Source organism: Rana temporaria, chromosome 4, assembly GCF_905171775.1.
Source record: "Rana temporaria chromosome 4, aRanTem1.1, whole genome shotgun sequence".
In the NCBI taxonomy this organism is placed as follows: domain Eukaryota; kingdom Metazoa; phylum Chordata; class Amphibia; order Anura; family Ranidae; genus Rana; species Rana temporaria.
The window spans coordinates 290,054,035-290,072,006 of NC_053492.1; the positions used below are offsets into that span (position 1 = coordinate 290,054,035).

General features: G+C 44.5%; 1 protein-coding gene across 13 annotated transcripts in view; it reads right to left on the reverse strand.

Annotated features, from left to right (window-relative positions):
* The window catches only part of EPB41L2 (erythrocyte membrane protein band 4.1 like 2), a 300,865-nt gene extending 283,234 nt beyond the window's left edge, over window positions 1-17,631 (reverse strand). For 3 of the 13 annotated variants that reach the window (XM_040350428.1, XM_040350424.1, XM_040350423.1), the window contains exon 1: window positions 17,486-17,631. The gene's annotated coding sequence lies outside the window, so the exon portion shown is untranslated. The remainder of the gene's footprint in view (window positions 1-17,485) is intronic. The other 10 variants (XM_040350421.1, XM_040350420.1, XM_040350416.1 and 7 more) reach the window with 6 other exon arrangements.
* Window positions 17,632-17,972: the final 341 nt, after the last annotated feature.

The window sequence follows — 17,972 nt, forward strand, 5'->3', positions numbered from 1 at the left end:
GGGGGGGGGAGAGAACGGGTCTTTGAAGCACAACTTCCCCTTTTGGGTGGAGCTCTGCTTTAAGTCATAAAAACACTGCAAGGACAACCTAAAAAGTATATAGAACATAAAAAACATAAAAGTATTGGTTTACATAGCCAAGAACTCCAAGAGGGGCCATGATGTCCGGGTTGTACTCTAGGCAGCAGTTCTTGATAAAACATAGACAGACAATGTAAAATATAATCATAAATACCATTACAGTAATAAAGGACAAACCAGGCAGCCCACTGTTCAAACATCTGCTGTTTGTAATTCTACATGAGAACACATTTTGACAAACACTGCCTACAAATATCAATGTTGGCTTTGGGAGGGTCAGTGAAGGCAGTGCATTACCTTGCTCGTTGTTTGATATTTTTTACTGAATAAATGATTCAAGGAAAATGTTCCCCATTACACAGTAACAGAAACATCTTTTAGAAGTGGTTTGATAAGAGTTTTTAGCTCCCAGTACTGTATGTAAACAAAAGAGGAAGTGCTCTTCCCTAGAAGTAACATGAAACATAAACATACTACAGAAGCATGGGTAAGGAAGGATGCGATTGCTCCCTGGATCTTCCACCATACAATAGATATGATGAGCAAGAAGAAGCATTCAGGAAATACCTAATCTTAGCAGGACAGAAAAGATGATAATCAAACTTGCATCCTCCAATGCAAGGGGAAAAAAAAGTCAAGGATTAAAATCTTGATAAGAATTAGAGGAAAAAAAATAAGACTAAAGTGCAGCTTTTGCCTCTAGCATCCAAATTCCATCCTTTGCTTCCCCAGTGCAGGTCAGCAGGAAATCTGAGAACTCTTGGTTGCTATGGGCAACTGTCTTTTTCCTCCAGTTTCTATACAGACTCGCAATAAAAGATTTTCCAAAAAAAGATTTGATTTTTAAAAGCAGCTCAAAATGCATTTCATTGTTTTTCCGCTCTTTGGTAAAACACTCTAAACTCGTGTCAGCAGAATATAAAAACATTCTCATAATATACAGAGCTTGCGTTTCGTAGACTTGTCATTAGAATTGGGGGGGGGGGGGGCTGAGCTTGATGGTGATGCAGAGATTGTACTTAGACAGCAGATGGCAGGACATTTAACACTACTCCCACCCACTAAAGCTCATACTGGCTGATGTTTACAGTCCGGATGCAGGCAAAGCTCAGGGGAGCAGCACAGAGGGCTATGGAAGATGATGATGGATGAGCGAGACGTAAAGTAGGGGGAGGGGAGAGGAAGTGACAATTCTCTCACAGCTGGCTGCACTGTAAGGCAGTCAGATCACATGCCAATAAACCTCCACATACACACACACAGCTCCACTGCAACAGTCCAAATCGATTCCCGTCCTCTTCCAGTATCACACAATACAGCCATTTCTGAAAGTAGTGCATCTGCATATTAGCTGCCCTTTAATCATATTCAACTGATAACCGTTCATATCTATTAAATAGTTGTTCACATTTCCTGAATTACTTCCTATATACGGCTTCTTGAATCCCTCTAACAGCACAAGATGACAGGAGTAACAAATCAGAAAATGCATCACCATAGCAGCTGTATTTTTAGTTGCTGCAACAAAATCAGCCTCAAAGAACATTGTAAGCGTGTGCTGAATGTTATCCTATTAATTACAGGTATTTATAAACCTGGTGGTAACAATCTATAGCAGTGATGGCGAACCTTGGCACCCCAGATGTTTTGGAACTACATTTCCCATGACGCTCATGCACTCTGCATCATAGGAAATGTAGTTCCAAAACATCTGGGGTGCCAAGGTTCACCGTCACTGCTCTAAACATACGAACAGCTTTGTCAAAACTGTATTTTGGGTTGGCTGAGATGGACCTGTCAGAGTCCCACTCTCCTCTATGGGGCGATCAGATGAAAAAACAGACCGCCCGTCCCTTTTCATCCGATCTGATCTTCCAGAATGTCTGGATTTTCACAGACAGGATCGGATTGGATAGCAGTGGCTATCAGCGCAGACATCTGCTGCTCCATAGGAGGGAATGGATGCTCCGATCAGGTCTGCCTGAAAGACAGGCAGACCTCCTGTACGGAAAGCCTGTGTGAAAGGGACCCAAATCGAACAAAGTAATAGTATGTCCTCATCTTTGCAAGTACTGTCAGCTGCCGATTAAGGCTGGGTCACACTGCAGTACGGATCGGCGCACAGCAGGGGTCCGGAGCGTCTTCATTCACCGTTTTAGGTCCAATACATTTTTGGCTGAATTCAGACCTAAAATGGACCAGAAGATGCACAGGACTCTTGTGCAATTTGCATCCGAGCCGCTCTGAAGATGTGTGAACCGGCTCTAAAAAGAGCCGGTCACAATCTCCTGCTATGCCAATTAGATGTGGGGGAAAAACCTCATCCAATTCGCAATAGTGTGAACCCAGGCTTAAAGTGTCGTTAACCACTTATCTACTGGCCAATTCTGACAGACACTGGTAAAAATCCTTTACATATGGAAAATTCGAACCCTCAAACATTATATACATACATTTTTAGCAGGGGCCCTAGATACCAGTAATAAAATAGCGGTCATTGCAATTTCTTGTTATGAGCGACAGAAAGATAGCTCTCTTTTTTTTTTTTTTATAATCACAATTTTTTTGTTAAATATGAAACATGTCGTTATGCTCAGTAAAAAAAGATACCCAACACGTCATGCTTTAAAAATGTGCCAACATACAGTACAGTGCCTTGCGAAAGTATTCGGCCCACTTGAACTTTGCGACCTTTTGCCACATTTCAGGCTTCAAACAAAGATATAAAACTGTAATTTTTTTTGAAGAATCAACAAGTGGGACACAATCATGAAGTGGAACGAAATTTTTTGGATATTTCAAACTTAACAAATAAGAAACTGAAAAATTGGGCGTGCAAAATTATTCAGCCCCCTTAAGTTAATACTTTGTAGCGCCACCTTTTGCTGCGATTAAATCTTTGCCCATTCCTCTTTACAAAACCGCTCGAGCTCAGTGAGGTTGGATGGAAAGCGTTTGTGAATAGCGTTTTTGAGTTCTTTCCACAGATTCTCGATTGGATTCAGGTCTGGACTTTGACTTGGCCATTCTAACACCTGGATATGTTTATTTGTGAACCATTCCATTGTAGATTTTGCTTTATGTTTTGGATCATTGTCTTGTTGGAAGACAAATCTCCGTCCCAGTCTCAGGTCTTTTGCAGACTCCATCAGGTTTTCTTCCAGAATGGTCCTGTATTTGGCTCCATCCATCTTCCCATCAATTTTAACCATCTTCCCTGTCCCTGCTGAAGAAAAGCAGGCCCAAACCATGATGCTGCCACCACCATGTTTGACAGTGGGGATGGTGTGTTCAGGGTGATGAGCTGTGTTGCATTTACGCCAAACATAACGTTTTGCATTGTTGCCAAAAAGTTCGATCTTGGTTTCATCTGACCAGAGCACCTTCTTCCACATGTTTGGTGTGTCTCCCAGGTGGCTTGTGGCAAACTTTAACCACTTCGTTACCGGGCCTATTTTGGCACTTCTCTCCATGTAAAAATCACAATTTTTTTGCTAGAAAATTAATCAGAACCCCCAAACATTATATATTTTTTTTTAGCAGACACCCTAGGGAATAAAATGGCGGTCATTGCAACTTTTTTCCCCTTGCACGGTATTTGCGCAATCATTTTTCAAACGAGGCGGCGACGTGCGCGGCCCTGGACGTTCAATGCTTCCACGCATGCCTCCAAGTCATTCGACGCATGCGAGGGATGGCGGCCGCTCGGACATGTACGGTAAGTCTGTACAGACGACCGAACATGTCCGACGGACAGGATTCCAGCGGGCATGTTTCTAAACATGTTTAGAAACATTTGTCCGCTCGAAAACGGTCTGGCGGGCAAATGTACGCTGGAATCTTGTCCGCTCGGCTGTACAGACGACCGAACATGTCTGCTGAAACTGGTCTGCGGACCAGTTTCAGCAGACATGTTAGGTCGTGTGTACGGGACCTTAGCATCACTTAGTGAATATTAAGATGCTTTTTCATCTTTTAACCCTTGCCATGACCACTGGCCCAGGTTTTCTGTTTCAGGGTAGCTCCTTTATTTTGCAGCGTCCTTTGGAGCCACCCTTGCATGCAGGGAGTTGGGGCTCCCTACACTTACAAAGTTACATAGTTAGTCAGGTTGAAAAAAGACACAAGTCCATCCAGTTCAACCACAAAAAAAAAAAAAAATAAAAAAAAAAAAAACACAGTAAAATCCTATACACCCAACTCCATACCCACAGTTGATCCAGAGGAAGGCAAAAAACCCCAGCAGAGCATGATCCAATTTGCTACAGCAGGGGAAAAAATTCCTTCCTGATCCCCCGAGAGGCAATCGGATTTACCCTGGATCAACTTTACCTACAAATCTTAGTACTCAGTTATTTTCTGTACATTTAGGAAAGAATCCAGGCCTTTCTTAAAGCAATCTACTGAGCTGGCCAGAACCACCTCTGGAGGGAGTCTGTTCCACATTTTCACAGCTCTTACTGTGAAAAAACCTTTCCGTATTTGGAGGTGAAATCTCTTTTCCTCTAGACGTAAAGAGTGCCCCCTTGTCCTCAGTGTTGACCGTAAAGTGAAAAACTCAACACCAAGTTCACTGTATGGACCTCATATATTTGTACATGTTGATCATATCCCCCCTTATTCTCCTCTTCTCAAGAGTGAATAAATTTAGTTCCTCTAATCTTTCCTCATAGCTGAGCTCCTCCATGCCTCTTATCAGTTTGGTTGCCCTTCTCTGCACTTTCTCCAGTTCTCCGATGTCCTTTTTGAGAACTGGTGCCCAAAACTGAACTGCATATTCCAGATGAGGTCTTACTAATGATTTGTACAGGGGCAAAATTATATCTCTGTCTCTGGAGTCCATACCTCTCTTAATACAAGAAAGGACTTTGCTCGCTTTGGAAACCGCAGCTTGGCATTGCATGCCATTATTGAGCTTATGATCAACTAAAACCCCCAGATCCTTCTCCACTACAGATCCCCCCAGTTGTACTCCCCCTAGTATGTATGATGCATGCATATTCTTAGCCCCCAAGTGCATAACTTTACATTTATCTACATTAAACCTCATCTGCCACTTAGTCGCCCAATTAGACAGAGCATTGAGGTCGGCTTGTAAATTGGAGACATCCTGCAAGGACGTTATTTCACTGCATAGCTTGGTGTCATCTGCAAAGACAGAAATGTTACTTTTGATCTCAGACCCAATATCATTTATAAATATATTGAAAAGTAAGGGTCCCAGCACTGAACCTTGGGGTACACCACTGATAACCTTGGACCATTCAGAGTAAGAATCATTAACCACGACTCTCTGAATTCTGTCTTTCAGCCAGTTTTCTATCCATTTACAAACTGATATATCCAATCCTGTAGACCTTACCTTACACATGAGCCGTGTGTGCGGAACTGTATCGAACGCTTTTGCAAAATCCAAATATATCACGTCCACAGCCACGCCTCTGTCCAGGGTTTTACTTACCTCTTCATAAAAGGAAATCAGGTTTGTCTGACAACTTCTGTCTTTCATGAATCCATGTTGTCTGCTGCTTAAATAGTTTTTTTCCAGCAAGAACTCATCCATGTGGTCTTTTATTAAACGTTCCAGTATCTTCCCAACTATAGAAGTTAAACTAACAGGTCTATAGTTACTTGGTAAAGACTTTGTTCCCTTTTTAAATATGGGCACCACATTGGCCCTGCGCCAATCCAGTGGTACTATTCCTGTCTTTAATGAGTCCCTAAATATTAGATACAGTGGCTTTGAAATGACAGACACTGTGTGCAGCAATAAAAACGCACAGCCCTATGGCCTAGGACACAAGCGTCAAACTGGCGGCCCTTCAGCTGTTGCAAAACTACAAGTCCATGAGGCATTGCAAGGCTGACCGTTAGAAGCACGACTCTCACGGGCAGACAAATTATGGGACTTGTAGATCCGCAACAGCTGGAGGGCCACCAGTTTGACAAAGCATCACTCTTCCTCACCAAGCTAACAGACTGAAGACTGCACTATCCGCTGTTTTAATTCTTTCCTGTAAAGTCCAGGGAAGAAGCATTGAGTGAGCAGGAGTCAGCAACATTGAAAGTTGTAAATTGCAATTGCCAAGGTAATGATTTTAATAAGTTTACACAGGAATATGTATTTTATGATGCTTAAAGTACCGAGCTAAAAATGCAGAGGGTTTCTTACTACTATAAGTGAAGACCATTACTCAGATTATTTTACAGACGCATATAGAGCAACGGCAAACAGGATATTTTGTGCAAACAAGTTCAAATGGACAAACATTTGAACCAAGTTGTTTGATCAATAAACAGCCCAACCCACAGACTGGGAAATGCCCATTTTATTAGCCCAGCTCCTTTCTGGTGACCGACTGAACTCTAAAACAGGCGACTATTTTAGAGTCACAAAAGACATCGGCAACAGGTATCAGCAAACGGTCAGGTGCTTTCTGTCCGGTCTACAAAGTAGGATAAAAAATGGGGGAAAGGTTCCGACTTTAAATGAGACACTTGTATTGTGACTCCATCCCGGGTTCAATAACAGAAATCAAGGGAGTTTGGGACTTTAAATGAGGCCTTGTCCATGGCATCATTTAAAGTCCCAAACTCCCTTGATTTCTGTTATCGGTCTACAAAGTAGACCATTCATTTTAACTGCGCAAATTAGGAAAGAATTGTATGTGCAGAAGTTACCTTCAGTTAAAACCAGCATACCAAGATGATCATATCAGGAGATGTAGGCAGCTGAAGTTCTATGCAAATCTCAACATTTCCTGTAAAAGGCTGACAACATTCCCTCCCAACTTTACAGGTCTTCATACTAGTAAAGGAGCAGTCAAAAACACACACACACACACACACACACACACAAATTTAAAAAGCGGGGGTTCACCCAAAAAAATAATAATAATTTAACATTAGATTCAGCCGAGTTGTCAGAGTGACAATCGGCTGTTTATTTTTATTTTATCCCCGTACATACCGTATTTTCACCGCAGCTTCCGGGTATGTCTTTTGCGGGACTGGGCGTTCCCAATTGATTGACAGGCTTCCGACCGTCGCATACTGCGCGTCACGAGTTGCTGAAAGAAGCCGAACGTCGGTGCGCAGGCGCCGTATAGAGCCGACTCGCAGTCCGGCTTCTTTCGGCCAAAAAAAATATATCGCAATAAAATATATCGCAATAAACGTTTAACGATTGGTTTGCGCAAAATTTATGGCATTTACAAAATAGGGGATAGTTTTATGTCATTTTTATAAATATTTTTTTTTACCAATGGCGGCGATCAGCGATTTTTTTCGTGACTGCGACATTATGGCGGACACATCGGACAATTTTGACACATTTTTGGGAAAATTTTCACAGCAAAAAGTGCTATAAAAATCCATTGATTACTGTGAAAATGACAATTGCAGTTTAGAAATTAACCACTAGGGGGTGCTGTAGGGATTAAGTGTGACCTCATATGTGTTTCTAACTGTAGGGGGGTGGGGCTGGACTTGTGCCGTCATTGATCGTCTTTCCCTATATCAGGGAACAGACGATCAGTGACACTGCCACTGTGAAGAACGGGGAAGAGGTTCTCTCACACACACACACACACACACACACACACACACACATCCACACACATCCACACACACACATACACATCTCTCCCCGCTCTTCAGCTCCTGTGACCGATCGCAAGACACCGGTGGCGATCGGGTCCGCAGGTCACGGAGATTCGGACTGGGTCACGAGCGCAACCCACGGCTGGGCACTTAAAGGGGACGTACCCTAACGTGATTGTGCCCAGCCGTGCCATTCTGATGACTTATATCGGCGTCAGGCGGTCCTTAAGTGGTTAAAGCGGCTCTTGACTGCTAAAAGTCAGCAGCTACAAATCCTGTAGCCGCCGACATTTAATTAAAAGAAAAAAAAAAAAAAAAAAAAAAAAAGGACACTTCTCCTCACACAGGCTAGTTTAGTTCTTCACTAGCATTTGTGTTCCCGACACTGGCTGGCAACCTAACTGTGGGCAGCCGGTTATGCTGCTTTCATCTTTACAGCTGGCTGCCCATGGCGCATGTGCAAGCTGTGCTTTGTGAATGGTCTCCCAGTCTTCTGGGACCTGTGACGTGTCACTCGGATGCCCTAAACCAGCGATTGTGAACCTTGGCACCCCAGATGTTTTGGAACTACATTTCTCATGATGTGCATGCACTCTGCAGTGTACTTGAACATCATGGGAAATGAAGTTCCAAAACATCTGGGGTGCCAAGGTTCGCCATCACTGCCCTAGACGATCAGAGCGGGAAATTTGTCAAAACTAGTCCTCTATAAGACATGTGTTCTTTGACACGATTTCCACTCCCAGGAGTCAGAAAACAACATGCAAGACCAGACCATTATGATTCAGTAAAGGTAGCTCACCATAAAAAAGTTACAACATAAATACATGCTCGCTAGCATTCCCTTTAGGCTCTGTTCACATCTAGGTGTTGCTATTTTACAGGCGTTTTTGAAGAGTTTTTGTACGGGAGATTTCCCAATGTAAAAGCAGTACAACGCCTGTAATTTGCCAAAAAAATAAAAAAAAGTTCCTGAGCGACGAGTGTTTTGCTTCAGGCAACAGAACGCTCAGATGTGAACAGGGGCCATTGAAATAAACGGGATTTGTTGTGTTGGGCATTTTAGAGCCGAGGCTTACAGCAGAAAAACGCCCAAACACGCCTAGGTGTCAACGGAGCCTAAAGCCTCGTACACACGATCCGATTGTTTGAAGGGGATTGTCTGATGACAGACTGTTGGCTTAAAATCCGTCCTTTAGTACGCTCCTTCAGACAAAAAGGTTGTCAAACTTTATGCCAAAAAACAAATAAAAAATCTTTGGATGGCGGGGCTAGTACATTTTTGGCCAACGACGGTCTGTTGTCAGATTTTCGTATCGTCTGTACACAACTCCGTCAAACAAAAGGTCAAAGTACAAACACGCATGCTCGGAATCAATGCTCACCAAACACGACATTGGGCAGAAGGTGCCCAAAGGGTGGCACTCAAGAGCTGAAATTCCACGTAGTAGGCCACTACGTTTGTGTATGTTGGCCGACAATTGTGTGCCGTTAGTATGCAAGACAAGATTCAAGCACACGCCCTTTTGACAAAAGTCTGATGCTCGGTTGGTCAAAAATCGGATCGTGTGTACGAGGCTTCAGTCCCCACCAGCATTTGTATTCCTATGCAGCCCACTAGAATAACTTGTGGTACAGAAGGTGGGATAGCCATCTTTATTATAGGAAGATCCACGTGACTGCACATCAGATCTTGTATTATTCATGCTCATGGTGCACCCCATATAGCCTTTCAAGTGGCTAGTGGGGTCTCCCATCATAGTGATGGGCCAAACGTGAGCATGGACATAACAGCGATGCGAGGAGGATGATCAGGCTGGCAAACAGGATATCTGGTGAATGCCTGCATGCTAGTGCATCTTAGACTATGGGGGTTGGAGAAAAAAAAAAAAAAAAAAAAAAAAGGGACCTATAGGTGACTGCTATGATGCAACTAGCAGCTTGGGTATTTTATTACCACTTCAAGCTTACTTTAAAAAGTAATATTAACGCTTCAGCTTCTTTTAAAAAACAAGTGTCATACCCACCTGCTCTGTGCAATGGTTTTGCACACAGCAGCCCCAATCCACTTCTTCTCCGGTTCCCTACCAGTGCTCCTGGCTCCTCTCTTGACCATTGCCCCCCAATAGCAAGCCGCTTGCTATAGGGGGCATGGCTGGCTCCCCTACCCCACTCTATGCATCTAAGACGCAGAGCCTTCGGGTCGACTATGCCCCCTGACATCTCCTCACTGGCTGTGATTGACAGCAGTGGGAGCCAATGACATCAGCGGGAGGAGGGAGAGGGAAAGGCCAGGCTCCTGTGCACAAATCGCTGGATCAATAGGGGCTCAGGTGAGTAATAGGGGGGTGGGAAGAAGTACACAAAAAAAGTTTTTTTACCTATATTTAAAGAATGCACGAAAGGTAGAAAAAAAAATAAAAAAAAATAAAAAAAATAAACACTTTAGTTTTTACAACCACTTTAAAGTATGTTCTTATGAATTTCATTAATAGAACCGGAAAGTAGCATTTTGTTAGTTCTTTGTTTTACCAAAATGTAGAAGTGTAAACAGCAAACCATACAAAACAGGCAATATACACATTGAAAAATATGTACATAGCACATAATAAACTTTTAATAAATTAAAGAAGGAGGAGGACAGTCTGACATTTCAAATATTGGGGGGAGAAAAAAAAAAAAAAAAAAAAAAAAAGGAAAAAAAAGGAAGCAAGCTAAAAGCCACATATGTTCCAAGCTTCCAATGCACAAAGACTGCAAAGTGGAGACTATTTTTGGTTTACAGTTCTAGTACTTTCATCATTGGATGAAACTACCCATGAACCTTTAACAGCATGAGAAAGGAAGAGGCAATAACCTCCTACAAAACTTGGGGCAGATTCCAAGACATCACATTAATCTTCAAAGACGGGACAAAGCTGCAGGAGTTGGCTTAGTATCAATTTACTCTTTACATGCCATTTTTTATTAATGGAGTTAAAATTAAAACTATTAGAATATTAAGAGGAGTATTTGAACAGTCAGTCAATTTGACATTCAAACATTCACTCTAAGTGAATCTTCCCGGTACATGCATTTTTAAATACGGTGACTGATCCACCACCAATGAATGTATGAAAAAGCCACTTCAATATAAACACACCCCTATGTATCAAATGGCACAGATTGACCCTTTTAAAACAAAGATACACAGCTTAAAAATTAAAATCGCTATTAGCGGAAATATTTACGATAAAACTTTTCATCAAAAGTTTAGTATGACTGTACTGAAATCATTTTTCTAAAGTTGTGAAGTACAATCATTTTATTTTACTGACAGAAAAGAAAATTAAAGGAAATCACAAGCGGATTTATAAATCCCATTCATCTCTCTACTGATGGACAGATGCAGACTGATAGACAGAGGTTGAAAAATAATCCTGGGAGGAGGATAGAAGATTCTAAGATCCCAAAATATTAGAGGGGAATTTTACTCTTTGGGGTTCTGGAAACCAATTGTCCAATAACAGTAAGCTTTGATCGAGAAATCTGTCTCACTGATGATTGAGACAGCCGGGCGGGAGCCAGGAGATACATCAGAGCTGCACTAAAGCCGGGCATCGTTATTACTGGGACTGAATTGGGAGTGCTGTGGTGGGGATCTCTGATGGGGACCTAAATGCAGAGAGGTGTGGAAGGGGGCGCTATAAGGGGGAGAAAATTGTGCAGGGGTCTCTGATGGGGACATTAATGTGTGCAGGGGGTCTCTTATGGGGACACAAATGAATGAATGAATGAATGAACTTGTATAGCGCAACGCATGCGAACTGGGCGCTTTTTCCAGCCAGTATCTGCTTGGCTGGTGCGGTCATTTTTACCCCGTAGGATCATGACACGCTAGGGACACACAGTCATACACACATATATACTGGGCCAATTTGGACGAGATCCAATTTACCTACCAGCATGTCTTTGGAGTGTGGGAGGAAACCGGAGTACCCAGGGGAAACCCATGCAGACACAGGGAGAACATGCAAACTCCAGGCAGATGGTGTCGTGGTTGGGATTCGAACCAGCGAACCTTTTGCTGCTAGGCGAAAGTGCTACTCACTGCACCACTGTGCTGCCCAAATATGGAAGGGGGATCTAAGGGGGACACAAATGTGCAGCAGAGAGGCTGATGGGGACCAAATGTTTGGGCAATGTGTGTCACGGTAATACAGATGTAAGGCCTTGTGCACACTGGAAGTTTATCCCCGTGCATGAGATTACGGCATTTAGGTTTGATCTGAGGATACAGGTACGCCATCCAGCTCTCCTGTAGAGAGATGTAGAGCGATCTCTGCAAGGTAAGTACCTACACATGGAGGTACTAGAGCGGGGCAAGGTAGAAGAGATGCAAGGAAGTGTTTGGGGGGGGGGGGTTCACTCGGTACACAGCGCACCCCAGATACAGCTGCTTGTGGCACGCAATGAAGTGGAGTTTGGCATCCCTGTCCAGTGTCCTACCTTATTCACTCAGCACTTCATTTTCACAGGAGTGCTGGATACCCATTTTCATTCATGCTTGCCTTGTGCATGGCATTGAAAGAATTTCTAAATGTCAGATACGTAAAAGAAGACATTATCTGCTAAAACGTTGTCAACTATGGAAACTATAATTTAAATTATATATACATTATATATTTTTTCTTATTTGGATTGATTGTTGTCACTTTTTGTTTTTGACGCTTATCCAGCATTGTTGTGTTCTTACTCTGATACAGCGCAGAATGTGATGCGTTTATAATTAAAGTGATTCTACAGAGCAGCCCAGCTCTCTCCCTCCCAGTCACATAGGGGAGCAGGAGGTAGGAGCTAAAGGTGGCGGAATGTTTTTCTGACAAGTTTCTAGCTGCAAAACGGGGTGCAAGGGCCACATGACATGGCCTGGTAGGCCGGATTGGGGCCACATGGGTTTCACCTATTTGAAGTAGGACATGCTGCTGGTAATGCTCCTTGGGTAGAGGTAGAGATGCTGAATGGCGTTACAGAAGAGAGCTACAAACTCATATAAAAAAAAAGCACACATTTCAGCTGAGCCATACACTTTGGTGTATTTATTAGTAAATCAATGATCAGCTTGAATATCTGCTGGGAAATCTATGCTAGCGCCTATGCTTTCCTTTGCACAAATCTAAAACAGCATCTGCATGTTATGTAACCCAGCTGATCAAAGATAGGACAAGAGCCAAAGTTGTGGCCAGAGAGCCAGGCGGTTTACACAGAACTGTACACAATAAATCACAGAAAAAAAAAAAAGTTAGAATTCCTGTATGAGAGATCTCATCACCATATCTATAACAAATCACAGCATAAACATGCACACAATCTCACCAGCAAAATATGGGGCACAATAGTGAGTGGTTAGAAACTTTATCCCTTGAGATCAGTGGATCAAGAGGTATATGCACAGGTCAAATGGAAAAGCGGTTTTAAAATCGGGAGTAGAATCCCAATTTTGAATCTTTAAAGATTAATCGTGCAGCCCTAACCTATACCTATTCTGCAAACGATCACATGGTTCCCAACAGTGACTGAAAGACTGTCGCTAATGTCTACAGAGACAGCTGTGCTCTGCAGGACTGTGGTCAAGTGTTTTGGAGTATTCTACATCACCACTAAATCCCTTCCAAGTTTCTACCAGGAATAAAATATAAAAAGACAAACCCCTAGACCAGGGATCCTCAAACTATGGCCCTCCAGCTGTTGCCGAACTACACGTCCCATGAGGCATTGTAACACACCGACATTCACAGACATGACTAGGCATGAAGGGAATTGTATTTCCTGAACTGGAGGGCCGTAGTTGGAAGACCCATGCCCTAGACCAGGGGTGGCCAACCAGTGGCCCGGGGGCCACATGTGGCCCGCGGAGCCCTCTGATGTGGCCCGCGACCTCCAACTCTGGAATGGCGGATTGGCAAGTCCAGATCGCAGGTTACCGACCTGCCATACTGCAACATCAGTGTTGTGAATGAAGCTGGTGGTAGAGGAAGAAAGCGGCTGCGGAGCAGAGCCCTATAAATCGATGCATCCTCTACAGCGCCGGCTTTTACCACAGGCGGAGTCTATGGCAAAGTTCAGCTAACCCGCAGGATAGATACAGGTGCACTACGCTGCACCCGCGGTGTGGGTAAACCACAGCACATCAGTGTGAAAGCAGTCTTGGGCCCTTTTCAAAAGATTAGCCCGACCAAATGGGACCCTCAATTCACCTCTACAGAGTGACAGATGTCCGTTTATGCCCGCCTACCTCCAATCCGAAAAACAAAAGGGAATTTGTATCCTTCCATTTGGACGGATCGCAGGACCTATAGAGTAGCCGTGACCTGTCATCCGCCTGCTCTGCTCATTGTGGCCCGCGACTGGTTACCAAGTTGCTTAAGTGGCCCTCGCTCTTCAAAAGGTTGGGCACCCCTGCCCTAGACTATTCAATGAGCCAGAGAGTGGATTGTTGCTGTGTGCATGGCTGCCTCGGCACTTGTTGGGGGGGGGGGGTAAAACTTAAGTTGGCACCACTGCACTTATGAATAGTCCATTTAGATTCACAAAATGATTAGAGAGCGTTCTTGCTGCTTCAGGAAACTTGCCAAGTGGTTCCTGTCACAAAGTTGACATTTACAGTAAAGTATTTACGGGATTAATCATCCAATAAAAGACCAATGTGCCTCTTTCAACCAACAAGTGATTTAGAGGGCAAACCATCATGCTAATAAAAGTGATAAAAATAAAAAAAAACATCTTGGCTACAAAGTGATATACAGCTATTTTTTTTTTTAAATACATTTTGCCTTGATATACAAGCGATGTCTTGATATAAAAGAGTAGCGTCATGTCACATCCGAGTATAAAAAAAGAAGAGAGGAGCCTCTAAGTGTAGAAATATAGTTACATTTAATGAAGGTACAACATTTAGCAACTTATTGTTACACTAAGGCTGCATTCACATCTAGGCGGACAAAATCGCGGCGTTTTGTCGCCGCAAATCCCGGTAAAAATAGCGGCGTTTTTTACCGCGATTTGCGGCGACAAAACGCCGGTATTGTCCGCCTAGATGTGCCCCAAGATGACCCCCTCTATGGAGACGATTCCCATCTCCTAGCCGAACGCTCGAAGACGCCTGAAAAAAAGGTCCGGGACCTTTTTTCACGCAGCAGGCGACAGGCGTTCGGCGTGGAGATGTGAACCATCTCCATAGAGGGACATCTGTTTTCAGCCCTCTGGCGGCAGCGGCGTAGCGCTACAGGCGTAAAAACGCCTAGGTGTGAATGCAGCCTTAGAGGGGTCTCTTATACCCTGTAAAAAAAATGCTTTGATATACAAGTGCTTTGGATTACAAGCATGCTTCTGGAACGAATTATGCTCGCAATCCAAGGTTTTACTGTAAATTAAACCACAAAGCAGCCACTCCAGAATGCCAGAGGAAGGAACCAAAAGAGTGGTTAAAAAAGGGACACTAAAAAGGTACATGTTTTTTCACCTTAACCACTTAAGGACCGCCTCCTGCACATTTATGTCAGCAGAATGGCACAAGCACGTACCTGTACGTCCTCTTTAAGTGCCCAGCCGTGGGTCGCGTGCGCGCCCCCGCGACCCGGTCCGAAGCTCCGTGACCCGATCGCCGCTGGTGTCCCGCGATCGGTCCCCGGAGCTGAAGAACAAGGAGAGCTGTGTGTAAACACAGCTTCCCCGTTCTTCACTGTGGCGCTGTCATTGTTTGTGTGTTCCCTGATATAGGGAAAGGCGATAAATGACGTCACACGTCCAACCCTGCCTCCCTACAGTTAGAAACACATATGAGGTCACACTTAACCCCTTCAGGCCCCCCTAGTAGTTAACTCCCAAACTGCAATTGTCATTTTCACAGTAAACAATGCATTTTTACAGCATTTTTTGCTGTGAAAATGACAATTGTCCAAAAAATGCGTCAAAATTGTCCGATGTGTCCGCCATAATGTAGCGGTCACAAAAAAAAATAATAATAATAATAATTATTAATAAAAATGCAATAAAACGATTCCCTATTTTGTTAACACTATAGATTTTGCGCAAACCAATCGATAAACGCTTATTGCGATTTTTTTTTACCAAAAATAGGTAGAAGAATACGTATCAGCCTAAACTGAGGGGAAAAAATATTTTTTATATATTTTTGGGGATATTTCTTATAGCAAAAAAATATTGCCAGTTAAAGCGACAGTGCTGAATCGCAAAAACTGGCCGGGTCCTTTACCTGCATTTTGGTCCGGGTCTTAAGTGGTTAATGCATCCTATCCATTAAAGGTGAAAAAACATCTGACAATACCGCTCAGCCTGGTCGTTGATTGGCTAGAGTGTATGGATTGAAAGCAGCGCAGCCATTGGCTCGCGCTGCTGTCAATCACATCCAGTGACGCGGCACGCCGGGGGGTAGGCCCGAGTGATACCGTGCACGGCTATAGCCGCCGGCTGTATCACGGGAGTGCGCCCGCAAGAACATACCACCATGCAAGCTTGCATGAAGGTGGAAAGTTCTTGCGGGGAGGACCAGAGACAGCCGCCGAGGGACCCCCGGAAGATGTGGATCGGAGCCACTCTGTGCAAAACGAGCTGCACAGTGGAGGCAAGTATAACAGGTTTGTTATTTAAGAAATAAAAAAATAATTCTCTTTACAACCCCTTTAAGAGACGCGGGCAGGAGCACGACAGAGCGCAAGAGAGAGGGAAAGCATATGTGACAATAAAGAGCGCACACTTGTGACAGATAAGAGAATGAGAGAGGGCACACATGTCACAGAGGACAGTGAGAGAATGAGAGCACGTGAGCAACAAAAAAGAAAAAAGTGAGAAAGCGCTTGGGTGCGACAAAAAGGAGAAAAGCAAGAGTGCGCACGCGTCAAAAAGAGCATGCGAGCGCACAGGGGGGAGAATGAAAAACCAGACGGTAGACAGCGAGAGCACATGTGCGACGGAAAGGAGAGAGTGCAAGACAGCATATGTGACAGAAAAAAAGCAGGAACGTGCGAAATCGCACAAGAAGAGAGAGGGAGAGCCCCATAAAGAGAGAGAGCATGTGTGCCATAAAGAAATCAAAAGAGAAAGCACGCGCCAACGAGAAGAGAGCAAGAGCCCGCCAGCGAGAAGAGAGCGCGCACCAGCGAGAAGAGCCCGCCAGCGAGAAGAGAGCACACACCAGCGAGAAGAGCAATAGCCCACCAGCGAGGAGTAAGAGAGCGCGCGCCAGCGAGAAGAGCGCAAGAGAGCGCGCGCGCCAGCGAGAAGAGCGCAAGAGAGCGCGCGCGCCAGCGAGAAGAGCGCAAGAGAGCGCGCGCGCCAGCGAGAAGAGCGCAAGTGAGAGCGCGCACCAGCGAGAAGAGCGCAAGTGAGAGCGCGCACCAGCGAGAAGAGAGCAAGAGAGTGCATTGGTTCAGAGAGAGCAAGCTTGTGTGTGTGTCAGAGAGAGCAGCAATATGGATGGAGAGATCCCAGTAGCACAGCAATGTACACTGTCCCTCACATCTCCTACAATGAGATGCAATGCAGGACTCCAGTGTGCTCAGTGTATATACATGTGCCTGTCCCCTCCGCGGCAATGGAAAGCAGAGCGCACACGTGAACTCCTTTAACCCCTGTGTGTCTGTCTGTGGTCTCTCTATGCGAGTCAGTAGAGGGGATATGGAGCTTCGAATGAACACTGAGTGGCACACGCACACCGCCATATATACATAGACGCCGTATGGAATATAATAGGGGGAGGCAGGGAAAGCTCCGAGCCGCCAGCACCATTCTTGCACGCACTTACCGTAAGATGAAGATGATTCTAGCGTTACCTCATCCGCCTCCGCTAGCCGACACGGCCGCCCTCACCGTTCAAATTCTCCGACACGCAAGCAAGTGGGCACTACTAGTGATTGCAACCTAGGACACACCCACACCCGCAGAAAGCCCCGCCCAACACATCGCGCTGCTCTCTCACTCCGTACCACTACCACAACACGGGCAAGCCACGCCCCCACTCTGCTCCCGCCTCACTCTGACTGGTCGAGCTGTGTGTTATGGCTGAATGTCACTGGCTACGTCGTCTGTCATCCAAGCGGACCTGTCAGTCTGGTGTTCACGTCCGTTCTTAGAAACTCGTAACACCAGTTGCTCGGAGTGCGCGTTATTGTGCGTAGCGTGCGCCGTTTGCTTAATAGATAGCGTTACTAGTTCCATGTACTGTATATAGACTGTACAGAGCTAACGCAAAAGGTTATCATCATTATGGATTATACAATTAGTACCACTGG